Source organism: Rhipicephalus microplus, unplaced genomic scaffold (genome assembly GCF_043290135.1).
Source record: "Rhipicephalus microplus isolate Deutch F79 unplaced genomic scaffold, USDA_Rmic scaffold_433, whole genome shotgun sequence".
Taxonomy (NCBI): Eukaryota; Metazoa; Arthropoda; class Arachnida; order Ixodida; family Ixodidae; genus Rhipicephalus; species Rhipicephalus microplus.
This window is the reverse complement of record NW_027464997.1, coordinates 52501-65000: the sequence shown is the minus strand read 5'-3', so window position 1 is coordinate 65000 and position 12500 is coordinate 52501. Positions and strand designations below refer to the sequence as shown.

At 60.7% G+C, this 12500-nt stretch overlaps 3 non-coding genes across 3 annotated transcripts in view; all 3 read right to left on the bottom strand.

The window, feature by feature from the left end:
* The window catches only part of LOC142794479 (large subunit ribosomal RNA), a 3960-nt gene extending 3694 nt beyond the window's left edge, over positions 1 to 266 (bottom strand). The window contains exon 1 of the ribosomal RNA XR_012892377.1: positions 1 to 266. This exon is cut by the window's left edge and continues 3694 nt beyond it. This is a non-coding gene — a ribosomal RNA (large subunit ribosomal RNA).
* Positions 267 to 1421: 1155 nt separating this feature from the next.
* Positions 1422 to 1574, bottom strand: LOC142794482 (5.8S ribosomal RNA). The gene has a single exon (XR_012892379.1). It is a non-coding gene; the product is annotated as a 5.8S ribosomal RNA (ribosomal RNA).
* A 1717-nt stretch (positions 1575 to 3291) lies between these two features.
* On the bottom strand, positions 3292 to 5106 carry LOC142794474 (small subunit ribosomal RNA). The gene has a single exon (XR_012892372.1). It is a non-coding gene; the product is annotated as a small subunit ribosomal RNA (ribosomal RNA).
* Between the last annotated feature and the right edge of the window lie 7394 nt (positions 5107 to 12500).

Genomic DNA, 12500 nt, shown 5'->3' with positions numbered 1-12500 from the left:
GCTCCATCCCGGGCGCGCAACGGCGGAGACGGGCCTGGCACCCACTCTGGGACAAGCCCCTGTCAGGGGGACTTGCACCGTCGCAAACACCCGAGAACGTCGCCTCCCATACACCACATTTCCCGACCGCCTGCAAGGACGGGGGATTCGGTGCTGGGCTCGGTCCCGTTTCGCTCGCAGCTACTCGGGGAATCCCTGTTGGTTTCTTTTCCTCCGCTTAGTGATATGCTTAAATTCAGCGGGTTGTCTCGCCTGATCTGAGGTCGACAGCGGATACATTCGCTTCCATCAACTTCCTGCACGACCGCGTGCGCTCGCCCTACCAAGTGCGCCCGCAACCCTGTACAGGGCCACTTCTTCACAAGGCTGGCAATCGGCTTCCCCGCTGCACGCGTGCGGCGCACAACCGGTGTGACGTGGAAGTGACGGGACACGTTCGTAAACCCATCGCGAACCGAGTACGACGCCCTACCAAGTGCGCCCGCAACCCTGTACAGGGTCACATCTTCACAAGGCTGGCAAGCGGCATTCCGCTGCGCGCGTGCGTCGTCCGAGCAGTTGCGTGATAAACGACCGTGTCGAAAGCCCAAACACCGCCGAGGCCAGTCGCCGCCGCCGCAAGGGCAGCCACGCAGCCTGGCGAGAGGCATCGTCTCGTGTAGCGTCGCCCCCGCCCCAACTGGAGTGGCCCAGTTTTTTGAACGGGACGGGAACTGCGAAGCACTTAGACCGACGGCGGACTACGACGAGAACGCCTTAAGCTTCGCCAACGTTTCGCCAACTCGTGCGGGAGACTTTTTCCGCTTCGCGGCAAGTCGTCGCGCCGTGCTCTCCGCATCAACCGCGTACGCAGCGAACCGCAAAACGTCGGGCGCAGCCTCCTCACCTCCCTGCGCTTTGCGCGCGAACGTTCCCTGTTCGCGCGGCAAAGCCTGGAGGAGGCACGGCCCCGCAGCGTGTTCGAGCGCCCGGTCTACGGGACACCCTGCTTACTTCGAGGGCAACAAGCGCAACGCAAGGCTGCGATCTCGCGCACTTTGCGCACGGCTGGAGAAGCTTTGCTGGCCGGCTTTCGCTCCTCGTGTTTACCGTGCGTTAAAGTTGCGCGTCCGTGGCTCTCGCAGCTCTTGCGCGCCCGGTCGCAGAGAGGAGTACGCAACCTCGACCGCACTTTCCCTGCAGGCTTCCTTCCGACTCGAAGTCCTGCGGCGGTCTCAACGAGGTGCCACATCCTCAATGCAGTCGGTCGCCCCCGTTTCGGTTGGGCTCTGGCACGACGGTCGCCACCGTCTCGCCCTTGAGTGGCCGCTGTTGGCGCTCGCTGTGAGGTGTTCAGCGTGCTGTCCGTGTTGCCGACGCGGTCAAAACGAGTCGACGGCTCACGTTCCCTTGTGCGCCGAAGGCTCTCTTGATATGTGATCCGACCCTCAGACAGACGAAGCCAAGGGAAGACCCAAGGCCGCAATGTGCGTTCAAAGAATCAGTGCTCAGTGTGTCCTGCAATTCACACCAAGTCTCGCAGCTGGCTGCGTTCTTCATCGACCCGAGAACCGAGTGATCCACCGCTTAGAGTCGTGAAAAAGTGTTTGTTCAATTCCGTACAGTCAAAACCAAACGTTTCTGGCACTCGGCCAAACAGTGGCCAAGAAGGGCGCTTTTCAGCGCACGCTTGGACTCCAAAACTCTGCCGCGCCTTTTTCGGCTGCCGCAAATCGAGCAAACGGTGTGTTTCGGACGGCGTTTCGCTTCCGCTACTTGCGAGTGCTTTCGTGGTCCACCCCTCTATAAATACTCGGGAGGCGTCGAAGCCGGTTCTCCAAGCCGGACCCGTAGGTATCGTTGTGTGCTCGCTCTCATTGGCCCGCCTAACCAGAAAATGCCTGCGGTACACCCATTTGGATAAGAGTGCACGCAGATGCGGGCCTCGACGGCTACACATTTCCTCGGGCGGCCGCCTCCCGGCCTCCGTGGAGCGCGGGATGCACGGTCCCATCGACAAGCCTCTCCCGTTTTTACCGTGGCGTCGCGGTTCACCACGGCGGGCGGGTCGGTCTCCTCCGCATAAAAAGGGGGACCCCCGCTTTTTGTTCCACGAAATCGCACAAGCTTTTTCGCATCCACGGTTTGCCACCGCACACCAAAATGCCGATCCGGCTGCCTACTTTAGCCAACAGGTGGAGCCAGGCGCGCCGTACTTGCGCGGCACTTCCCACGTCCACCGAAGTCGGTGCCAAGGACCACTTTCGGCGCCGGAGCCGCGTACGAGCCTACTCGAGGCGGAAGAACGAAGCCAGCAAGGGCCTGGCCGCAAGTGCGTTCAATTGTCGGGACGTCCAAGTCCCTCGTTCTTCCGTGCTTCCTCTTTCGGCAAGTCGTTGCGGCACCTTCCCAAAGCGCGCAGACCCGCTAATCGCGACGAGCGCGACGTGGCCGTGCCGCCTTTCCCTCGGCAGCAAGCAAAACGCCTGGCAACGTCGACGCTCCCCTAACCGCGATCTCGCACCGTGTTTCGTGTGGCGAATTCAAAAGCCGGCCGGCGCTGCTGCAACCATTACGGTCGGTACGCATACGCCGCGGAGGGCGGGACGGTCATCGGAGCGTGCGGTTCCTCCATCGAGTACTGCGCACCTCGGCCGTCGCATCGCCGTGCCATGACCGGCCGCGCGTCAACGCGAACCGTGCCAGCGAGATCCCTCGCCTGCAAGAACCGACCGGCAGCCTCCGTCACCCGAGGACGCGGAGGCGCTTGCCGCGGACGGCGGGACGGTATGCACTGGTGCACAGCGGACCCGTCACATCGCCAGTTCCTTGACCGACCGCCGACGCTTGTGCCGTTCCTCTCGTACTTGGCAGTCGCCGCGCGATTGTCGGGTCTCGTTCTTGCACGCTCGAACGGTCGGGAGGGCACTCGGCTGGCGTTTCGGGAACGCGCAGCCTCGCCTTCTACCGACGTAACCACGACTCGCCGTTCGCGCTCCGCCGCTCCTGTTTACAGTACTAGGCGGTCCCGCAGCGGTCGGGTCGCGCATTTCGAGCGCTTCGAGCCACGGTGCAGTGGCGGGTCGAAAGCCGACCTATGAGTGCGTTGCGCCGTTTGTACCCGCGTCCGCCACCTGGCCGACCGTCCAAGGTCGCGGTGTTGGCGTCCGCTGGGCGCAACAATTTGTCACGGGGTGCCGCTCCACATTCAGGCAGCCCCGTGGGGAAAAGCCGACCCCGCGTCCAAACGGGGTCAGCGGCAGAAAGTGTCGGGCGCAGACGCAGCTGAGGCGCTCACCCTTCACAATCCGTTAATGATCCTTCCGCAGGTTCACCTACGGAAACCTTGTTACGACTTTTACTTCCTCTAAATGATCAAGTTTGGTCATCTTTCCAACAGACCGGCGCAACCGAAAGGCCGCGCCGGACATCGGTCCGAAGACCTCACTAAATCATTCAATCGGTAGTAGCGACGGGCGGTGTGTACAAAGGGCAGGGACGTAATCAACGCGAGCTTATGACTCGCGCTTACTGGGAATTCCTCGTTCAAGGGGAACAATTGCAAGCCCCTATCCCAATCACGAAAGAAGTTCCACGGGTTACCCAGTCTTTTCAGACAGGGATAAAGACACGCTGCTTCCTTCAGTGTAGCGCGCGTGCGGCCCCGGACATCTAAGGGCATCACAGACCTGTTATTGCTCTGTTTCGTGCGGCTAGGAGCCGCTTGTCCCTCTAAGAAGGTTGTAAGGTGCTGGGAACCCCGCACCTATTTAATAGGCTAGAGTCTCGTTCGTTATCGGAATTAACCAGACAAATCGCTCCACCAACTAAGAACGGCCATGCACCACCATCCACCGAATCAAGAAAGAGCTCTCAATCTGTCAATCCTCCCAGTGTCCGGGCCGGGTAAGTTTTCCCGTGTTGAGTCAAATTAAGCCGCAGGCTCCACTCCTGGTGGTGCCCTTCCGTCAATTCCTTTAAGTTTCAGCTTTGCAACCATACTTCCCCCGGAACCCAAATACTTTGGTTTCCCGGAAGCTGCCCGCCGAGTCATTTGAGTAACTCAGGCGGATCGCTGGTTGGCATCGTTTATGGTCAGAACTAGGGCGGTATCTGATCGCCTTCGAACCTCTGACTTTCGTTCTTGATCAATGAAAACATTCTTGGCAAATGCTTTCGCAGTAGTTCGTCTTGCGACGGTCCAAGAATTTCACCTCTAGCGCCGCAATACGAATGCCCCCGTCCGTCCCTCTTAATCATTACCTCGTATTCCAAAAACCAACAGAACAGAAACGAGGTCTTGTTCTATTATTCCATGCAAGTTTATTCAGGCGACTCGCCTGCGTTGAGCACTCTAATTTTTTCAAAGTAAAAGCACCGGCCATCTCGAGGCACACAATGAAGTGCACCAAGAAAGAACCGGCATGATGTTCAGTCCGAGCCGTCGCATCGGGTAGATGCACTACTCGTCTGGAACTGAGATCCAACTACGAGCTTTTTAACCGCAGCAGCTTTAGTATACGCTATTGGAGCTGGAATTACCGCGGCTGCTGGCACCAGACTTGCCCTCCAATTGATCCTCGTTAAAGGATTTAGAGTGTACTCATTTCAATTACGGGGCCTCAAAAGAGTCCCGTATTGTTATTTTTCGTCACTACCTCCCCGTGCCGGGAGTGGGTAATTTGCGCGCCTGCTGCCTTCCTTGGATGTGGTAGCCGTTTCTCAGGCTCCCTCTCCGGAATCGAACCCTGATTCTCCGTTACCCGTAACAACCATGGTAAGCAAGTAACCTACCATCGAAAGTTGATAAGGCAGACACTTGAAAGAAACGTCGCCGGCTCGTGGCCATGCGATCAGCACAAAGTTATCCAGAGTCACCACACAATACGGGCCGAAACCCGATCGATCTTGGTCTAATAAAAGCACCCGTTACCCAAAGGGCTCCAGGCTCACTGCATGTATTAGCTCTAGAATTGCCACAGTTATCCAAGTAGGAAGAAACGATCTAAGGAACCATAACTGATTTAATGAGCCATTCGCGGTTTCGCCTTATTTCGGCATGTACTTAGACATGCATGGCTTAATCTTTGAGACAAGCATATGATTACTGGCAGGATCAACCAGGTAATCGTTCGACTGCGCGTCCGTCCTCGCCCTCGGCGGGCCGGACGCAGTCTGTGTGCGGCGGAGGCCACCTTCAGGCGCCCCAACACGCTTATTTTGCACTCCGAGATGACGGCGTTCGAGCTCGCTACGGCACAACCTTCCCGAAAGACGAGTGGGAGCCGTGCGGCAAGAAGCACGTTCATGCTCGCTCTTTTTCGTTGCATCGACTCGGTCGCGCCGTGCGGGTTGCCCAAGCCCGCTGCACTGTCGGTGGACCGGCCGGAACTAGCAACGGAGCCGAGACTGCAAAGCCGCCAGACGACGGGTCACGCCCGCGTCTTCGGCGCTTTCGCATCTGAATCGCCCGAGGACGACACGGAACACACCTCGATATCGTGGTAAAACGGCACCGTCCGACAACCAGCCCCTAACGCATCAAGCGGATGAGGCTGCAGACGACTGCCGTGGATTCCCCTGGAGCAGACCCGAGGACACGCTTGACGAGGCCGAAGCCCGCCGCATATCAGACACCCGGTCGCTTTCGCGTACGCCGCTCACGAGAACCCCCACATAATAGCAGCGATAAGTACCCAGACCTCCTTGGGCCCTAATACGAGCGTACTCGAGAAAATTTCACCGCGGGTGTGCCCCGAAACGTGTGGCATGTTGAGCGTGCCACAAGTCTACGTCGCTCTCAAACCCGCCGAGGTCGTAGAATTTGCGACCCTACTCACGAAATTCCCACCGAGGATACGGCCGCAAACGTACCGCACCTTGGGTAGGCCACGAGTTTGTGCAACACTACGCTGACGGCACAGCACCGAGGTCGTGCGCGCACGCACGGGAAAATTCCGCCGCGGTTTCTGCCGAAAACGTGAGGCACCACGACTCTCCGCAAGTTCGCGTCGACTGCGAAAGACCGAAGTCGTGAACGACGTGTCCGCTACTCGCCGCCGACACGCTGGACACCAAACGTACAACGACTCGACGGCGTCGTAGAGGCCCACGACGCGGTTTTCCTTAACGACGTCTCGGCGTGGCACCGACAGGTTAGAACGGCCGACCAACGTTCCCTGTCCGCCGTTCGGCTCAGTCGAAGGGCTCGGCGACTTCGGCAACGCTGCGAAGCCGCACGGTGACGCACGCCATGTCCCCATTTTTTTTTTCTTTCTGCGTCTGCCGGGGTGCCCCTATAATAGCAGCGATAAGCACCCAGACCGCCGTGGGTCGCTCGCCCCGGCTGACGTGGTTTTTCGTACTCCTGCGGCGGTCGCCGTCAAGCACGTCCAAATACGCTACTTTCGTGGGCGCATTCACGCTCTTTCGCTTCGCCGGAGTGCCAGCACTCACTCTGCCAAAAACGGCGAACATCCGAGCGGCGGTTCCCACTTTTGCGTCGGCGTCGCAAACCCCGCCCCGGCAGACGAGGTTTGCCGTACTCGTGCGACGGTGGCCGGCGGGCACGTCGAAAGACGCCGATATCGTGCGCGAATTGGCGCACCTTGGCTTCACCGGAGTGCCGCCACTGACTCCTCCAAAAACGGCGAAGATCCGAGCGGCGCTTCCCACTTTCGCATCGGCGTCCCGAACTCCGCCCCGGCTGACGCGGTTTACCGTACTCGTGCGACGGTCGCCGGCGAGCACGTGGAAAGACGCCGATATCGTGCCCGAATCGGCTCCGTTCGGCTTCGCCGGAGTGCCAGCACTGGCTCGGCGAAAGACGACGAACATCCGAGCGACGGTTCTCACTATTGCGTACGCGTCGCAAACCCCGCCCCGGCAGACGCACTTTGCCGTACTCGTGCGACGGTCGCCGGCGAGCACGTAGAAAGACGCCGATATCGTGCCGGAATCGGCCCCGTTTGGCTTCGCCGGAGTGCCAGCACTCACTCGGCCACAAACGGCGAACATCCGAGCGGCGGTTCCCACTTAGCCGTCGGCGTCCCGAACTCCGCCCCGGCAGACGCGGTTGCCGAGCTCGTGCGACTAGCGACCGCGAAGCCGTCTCGCGACGCCGCTTTCGTGCGCGGCTCCCACTGCGACCTGGGTCACCCGAGGTCGACGAGCAAAAAAGAATGTCGAAAAAAATTTTTTTTTTTTTTGCGTCTGCCGGGGTGCCCCTATAATAGCAGCGATAAGCACCCAGACCGCCATGGGTCGCTCGCCCCGGCTGACGTGGTTTTTCGTTTTCCTGCGGTGGTCGTCGTCAAGCACGTCCAAACACGCCACTTTCGTGGGCGCATTCGCGCTCTTTCGCTTCGCCGGAGTGCCAGCACTCACTCTGCCAAAAACGGCGAACATCCGAGCGGCGGTTCCCACTTTTGCGTCGGCGTCGCAAACCCCGCCCCGGCAGACGAGGTTTGCCGTACTCGTGCGACGGTGGCCGGCGGGCACGTCGAAAGACGCCGATATCGTGCGCGAATTGGCGCACCTTGGCTTCACCGGAGTGCCGCCACTGACTCCTCCAAAAACGGCGAAGATCCGAGCGGCGCTTCCCACTTTCGCATCGGCGTCCCGAACTCCGCCCCGGCTGACGCGGTTTACCGTACTCGTGCGACGGTCGCCGGCGAGCACGTGGAAAGACGCCGATATCGTGCCCGAATCGGCTCCGTTCGGCTTCGCCGGATTGCCAGCACTGGCTCGGCGAAAGACGACGAACATCCGAGCGACGGTTCTCACTATTGCGTACGCGTCGCAAACCCCGCCCCGGCAGACGCACTTTGCCGTACTCGTGCGACGGTCGCCGGCGAGCACGTAGAAAGACGCCGATATCGTGCCGGAATCGGCCCCGTTTGGCTTCGCCGGAGTGCCAGCACTCACTCGGCCACAAACGGCGAACATCCGAGCGGCGGTTCCCACTTAGCCGTCGGCGTCCCGAACTCCGCCCCGGCAGACGCGGTTGCCGAGCTCGTGCGACTAGCGACCGCGAAGCCGTCTCGCGACGCCGCTTTCGTGCGCGGCTCCCACTGCGACCTGGGTCACCCGAGGTCGACGAGCAAAAAAGAATGTCGAAAAAAATTTTTTTTTTTTTTTGCGTCTGCCGGGGTGCCCCTATAATAGCAGCGATAAGCACCCAGACCGCCATGGGTCGCTCGCCCCGGCTGACGTGGTTTTTCGTTTTCCTGCGGTGGTCGTCGTCAAGCACGTCCAAACACGCCACTTTCGTGGGCGCATTCGCGCTCTTTCGCTTCGCCGGAGTGCCAGCACTCACTCTGCCAAAAACGGCGAACATCCTAGTGGCGGTTCCCACTTTTGCGTCGGCGTCGCCAACCCCGCCCCGGCATACGCGGTTTGCCGTACTCGTGCGGCGGTGGCCGGCGGGCACGTCGAAAGACACCGATATCGTGCGCGAGTCGATGCTTCTTGGTCTCGCAGGAGGGCCGCCACTCACTCCTGCAAAAACGGCGAAGATCCGAGCGGCGCTTCCCACTTTTTCGTCGGCGTCGCAAACCTCGCCCCGGCAGACGCGCTTTGCCGTACTCGTGCGACGGTCGCCGGCGAGCACGTCGAAATACGCCGATATCGTGCCCGAATCGGCCCCGTTTCGCTTCGCCGGAGTGCCAGCACTCGCTCGGCCAAAGACGACGAACATCCGAGCGACGGTTCCCACTATTGCGTACGCGTCGCGAACCCCGCCCCGGCAGACGCGGTTTGCCGTACTCGTGCGGCGGTGGCCGGCGGGCACGTCGAAAGACGCCGATATCGTGCACGAATTGGCGCTCCTTGGCTTCACCGGAGTGCCAGCACTCACTCGGCCAAAAACGGCGAACATCCGAGCAGCGGTACCCACTTAGCCGTCGGCATCCCGAACTCCGCGCCGGCTGACGCGGTTGCCGAGCTCGTGCGACTAGCGACCGCGAACGCGTCTCGCGACGCCGCTTTCGTGCGCGGCTCCCATTGCGACCTGGGTTACCCGAGCTCGACCAGCAAAAAAGAAGGTCGAAAATTTTTTTTTTTTTTCTGCGTCTGCCGGGGTGCCCCTATAATAGCAGCGATAAGCACCCAGACCGCCGTGTGTCGCTCGCCCCGGCTGACGTGGTTTTTCGTACTCCTGCAGCGGTCGCCGTCACGCACGTCCAAATACGCCACTTTCGTGGGCGCATTCGCGCTCTTTCGCGTCGCCGGAGTGCCAGCACTCACTCTGCCAAAAACGGCCAACATCCGAGCGGCGGTTCCCACTTTTGCGTCGGCGTCGTAAACCCCGCCCCGGCAGACGCGGTTTGCCCTACTCGTGCGACGGTCGCCGGCGAGCGCGTCGAAAGACGCCGATATCGTGCGCTAATTGGCGCTCCCTGGCTTCTCCGGAGTGCCGCCACTCACTCCTCCAAAAACGGCGAAGATCCGAGCGGCGTTCTCCACTTTCGCATCGGCGTCCCGAACTCCGCCCGGGCTGACGCGGTTTACCGTACTCGTGCGACGGTCGCCGGCGGGCACGTCGAAAGACGCCGATATCGTGCCGTAATCGGCCCCGTTTGGCTTCGCCCGTGTGCCAGCACTCACTCGGCCAAAAACGGCGAACATCCGAGCAGCGTTTCCCACTTTCGCATCGGCGTCCCGAAGCCCGCCCCGGCAGACGCGGTTTGCCCTACTCGAGCGACGGTCGCCGGCGATCACGTCGAAAGGCGCCGAATTCGTGCACGAATCGATGCTTCTTGGTCTCGCAGGAGGGCCGCCACTCACTCCTGCAAAAACGGCGAAGATCCGAGTTGCGCTTCCCACTTTTTCGTCGGCGTCCCGAACTACGCCCCGGCTGACGCGGTTTACCGTACTCGTGCGACGGTCGCCGGCGGGCACTTCAAAATACGCCGATTTCGTGGGCGCATTCACGCTGTTTCGCTTCCCCGGAGTGCCAACACTCACTCTGCCGAAAGCGGCGATCATCCGAGCGGCGGTTCCCACTTTTGCGTCGGCTTCGCAAACGGCGCCCCGGCAGACGCGCTCGTGCGACGTACTCGTGCGACGGTCGCCGGCGAGCACGTCGAAAGACGCCGATATCGTGCTCGAATCGACCCCGTTTCGCTTCGCCGGAGTGCTGCCAGTCACGGCGCAGAAAACGGCGAACAAGTGTTTTTTTTTTTTTTTTCCTAGAATTTGTGTTATAGAAGGCACATTTGATATCGGACGATAATTTTCAACTTTATCACGCGCACCGATTTTCGTGTAGAGGTTTGCAAGTTTATGGGAATTTCTCCACTTGGAATAATGCGATTTAGTAGTACTACGAGAACTTCATGGATGTACTCAAGGGTACGGGGCAAGTCAGTTACGTCAACACCTGCAGATTTTTTACACTTCAAACTGAAAATTGTTGGTTGTGAGTCCTCGTGTGATATTAAAGGCCGATTCGCTAACACATAGAACAAAGAAAGAAAGGAAGAAAAAACGCCCGCGCTCGCTCAAGAAACCTGGGTTCGCAACAAGTGGCAACAACAAGCAACCGAGCGAGTGCGCCAAAACCCGTGGCGGCCGAACAAACGCGAAGTCCCAACCGCGTCAGCCGGGGCGGCACGGGACAGGAAAAATCACTTCAGCCGGGGCGGCGGGGCACCGAATAAACCTCGTCACCTCGTCGCAGGATAAAAGAGGAAACAAAAAGTCTAAACAGCGTCTGCTGGAGCGAATGCGTAATAAAACAACAACAACAACAAAAAAAAAAAACACCCGCGCTCAAGAAGTCTGCAATCACCACAAAAGGCGACTGTGACCGAGCAGCGTCAGCCGGGGCCGTGCGGAAACGGAAAAACCGCGACTACCGGGGCGTCGAGGCACCGAAAAATCCACTTCAGCCGCGGCGAAAAAAAAAAACAAAAAGAAAGACGGAGGGGGGGGGGGGGAACCACGTCTGCCGGGGCGAAGGAAAAAAAAAAACGCGTCTGCCGGGGCGAGCCCGGGTGCGGCACCACCGGGAAAACTGTGGCAAACAGACATGGCGATCGAGTGAGTGGGCCGCCAGCCAGGCTCAGCCAAAAAGTGCAAAGTCCGAACTGCGTCAGCCGGGGCGGCAAAAACCACGTCAGCCGGGGCGGCGCAAAAAACCGCGTCTGCCGGGGCGGCACGAAACCGCGTCAGCCGGGGCGGCGCGAAAACTGCGTCAGCCGGGGCGAAAGAAAAAAAAAAAAAAAACGCGTCTGCCGGGGCGAGCCCGGGTGCGGCACCACCGGGAAAACTGTGGCAAACAGACATGGCGATCGAGTGAGTGGGCCGCCAGCCAGGCACAGCCGAAAAGTGCAAAGTCCGAACCGTGTCAGCCGGGGCGGCAAAAAACCGCGTCAGCCGGGGCGGCGCAAAAAACCGCGTCTGCCGGGGCGGCACGAAACCGCGTCTGCCGGGGCGGCGCGAAAACTGCGTCAGCCGGGGCGAGCCCGGGTGCGGCACCACCGGGAAAACTGTGGCAAACAGACATGGCGATCGAGTGAGTGGGCCGCCAGCCAGGCTCAGCCAAAAAGTGCCAAGTCCGAACTGCGTCAGCCGGGGCGGCAAAAAACCGCGTCAGCCGGGGCGGCGCAAAAAACCGCGTCTGCCGGGGCGGCGCGAAAACCGCGTCTGCCGGGGCGGCGCGAAAACTGCGTCAGCCGGGGCGAAAGAAAAAAAAAAACGCGTCTGCCGGGGCGAGCCCGGGTGCGGCACCACCGGGAAAACTGTGGCAAACAGACATGGCGATCGAGTGAGTGGGCCGCCAGCAAGGCTCAGCCAAAAAGTGCTAAGTCCGAACTGCGTCAGCTGGGGCGGCAAAAAACCGCGTCTGCCGGGGCGGCACGAAACCGCGTCAGCCGGGGCGGCGCGAAAACCGCGTCTGCCGGGGCGGCACGAAACCGCGTCAGCCGGGGCGGCGCGAAAACTGCGTCAGCCGGGGCGAGCCCGGGTGCGGCACCACCGGGAAAACTGTGGCAAACAGACATGGCGATCGAGTGAGTGGGCCGCCAGCCAGGCACAGCCGAAAAGTGCTAAGTCCGAACTGCGTCAGCCGGGGCGGCAAAAACCGCGTCAGCCGGGGCGGCGCAAAAAACCGCGTCTGCCGGGGCGGCACGAAACCGCGTCAGCCGGGGCGGCGCGAAAACTGCGTCAGCCGGGGCGAAAGAAAAAAAAAAAACGCGTCTGCCGGGGCGAGCCCGGGTGCGGCACCACCGGGAAAACTGTGGCAAACAGACATGGCGATCGAGTGAGTGGGCCGCCAGCCAGGCACAGCCGAAAAGTGCCAAGTCCGAACTGCGTCAGCCGGGGCGGCAAAAAACCGCGTCAGCCGGGGCGGCGCAAAAAACCGCGTCTGCCGGGGCGGCACGAAACCGCGTCAGCCGGGGCGGCGCGAAAACTGCGTCAGCCGGGGCGAGCCCGGGTGCGGCACCACCGGGAAAACTGTGGCAAACAGACATGGCGATCGAGTGAGTGGGCCGCCAGCCAGGCTCAGCCAAAAAGTG